The following is a 1,839-nucleotide window of genomic DNA, read 5'->3' as shown; positions in this document are numbered from 1 at the left end:
AGTGTGGTGATTCCTCAAGGATCTAGAATTAGAAATACCATTTAACCCAGCAATCCCATTACTGGGTATATAACCAGTGGATTATAAATCATTCTATTATAAAGACACACGCACATGTATGTTCATTGTGGCACTGTTTACAATAGCAAAGACTTGGAACCAACCCAAATGCTCATCAAAGACAGATTGGATAAAGAAAATGTGGCATATATACACCATGGAATACTATGTAGCCATAAAAAGGAGTTCTTGTCCTTTGCATGGACATAGATGAAGCTGGAAACCATCATTCTCAGCAAACTGACACAAGAACAGAAAACCAAACATCACATGCTCTCACTCATAAGTGGGCATTGAACAATGAGAACACATGGACACAGGAAGGGAAAAAGCACACACTGGGGCCTGTTTGGGGTAGCGGGGGCTAGGGGCAGGATAGCAGGGGGTGGGGGGATTGGGGAGGGATAACATTAGGAGAAATATCTAACGTAGATGATGAGGGGATAAATGCAGCAAACCACCATGGCATGTGTATACCTGTGTAACAATCCTGCATGATCTGCACATGTACCCCAGAACTGAAAGTATAATTTTAAAAAAATTCGACAAGAAATTTTTTTGGCCTTAAGGAGATCCTGTCATTTGTGACAATGTAGTAAAACCTAGAGGACACTATGCTAAGTAAAATAAGCTAGATATAGAAAGTCAAATGCTGGTGAACACAGGCGGATCTCTTAAGACCTAGGTCGCAAGCCTCTCCCACACACGCTGTCTGCTCTCCAGCAGCTGCTTCATCTTGAGCGCTCTCTTGTGTCACCCTTCGAAGCAGCCGCCATGACCTCCACCACCCGCAAAGAAGTCAGAGACACCATGAGGTCGCTGCCACCGCCATGCCCAAGAATAAAGGAAATTAGTTTCAGTGTTCTCTAAGAATGCCTCAGATACTGAATTCTAAGGACTCTAGGTAGTTCAGGAAATTGTAGAGGCCCATCTAAAATAGCACAGAGCAATGTGAGACTGCCCCAGGAGAGAGTAAAGGAGGTAAAAATAGACGTAGAGATAAGAATGAGAACGAATCTGAAAAAAGAGAACTGGTATTCAAAGAAGATGGTCAGGAGTATGTTTAGGTGATCAAAATGTTGGGAAATGGACGGCCAGAAGCAACGTGTTTCAGTGGTGTAAAGAGGTTAGGTCACATCAGGAAAATTGAGAAAAAAGGTTTGGATAAATACCTCTGACATAATACTGGTTGGTCTCTGAGACTACCAGGATAACAAAGCTGATGTAATTTTAAAATACAATGCAGACAAAGCTAGAAGTCTGAGGGCATATGGCAAGCTTCCAGAGCATGCTAAAATCAATGAAACTGATACTTTTGGTTCAGGAGATGATGATGAAATTCAGTTCGATGACATTGGAGATGATGATGAAGATATTGATGAGATCTAAACTGAACTCAAGATTTTACATTCCATCTTTTCTGAAGATTGTCCTACAATTTGGATTTTGGCCATGACAAAGATTAAAATTTCATTAGCATGAATACAGTTTGTTAAAACAGACTGATTTGTTCCTAAGGTATTTTTATTTAAAACTGGTAATGCTGAATTATCTTAAGTGAGATGTTAAGCCCACTTTGCTCTTTTAATATAGTGGAGCTTAAGGGTAGAAGACCACGTCTACTATTTAAATAAATAAATACGGTCGGATCCAAGATGGCCGTTTAGGAACAGCTCAGGATTGCAGCTCCCAGTGAAAGCGCAGAGGGTGAGTGGACGCCGCGTTGTTATTGCCCACAGACTAGGAAATTCCCAGGCGGAGGAGCTCCATGGTCGCCAG

General features: G+C 41.5%; 1 pseudogene across 1 annotated transcript; it reads left to right on the top strand.

Annotated features, from left to right (window-relative positions):
• The first annotated feature begins 834 nt into the window (after positions 1-834).
• On the top strand, positions 835-1,691 carry LOC108318407 (annotated as a pseudogene). The gene is made up of 2 exons (XR_005203499.1): positions 835-875; positions 1,001-1,691. The product of XR_005203499.1 is annotated as a eukaryotic translation initiation factor 1A, Y-chromosomal-like (transcript).
• Positions 1,692-1,839: the final 148 nt, after the last annotated feature.

The sequence above is a fragment of the Cebus imitator genome, unplaced genomic scaffold (genome assembly GCF_001604975.1).
Source record: "Cebus imitator isolate Cc_AM_T3 unplaced genomic scaffold, Cebus_imitator-1.0 Scaffold218, whole genome shotgun sequence".
Lineage (NCBI taxonomy): Eukaryota > Metazoa > Chordata > Mammalia > Primates > Cebidae > Cebus > Cebus imitator.
This window is presented reverse-complemented; position numbering and strand designations above follow the sequence as displayed.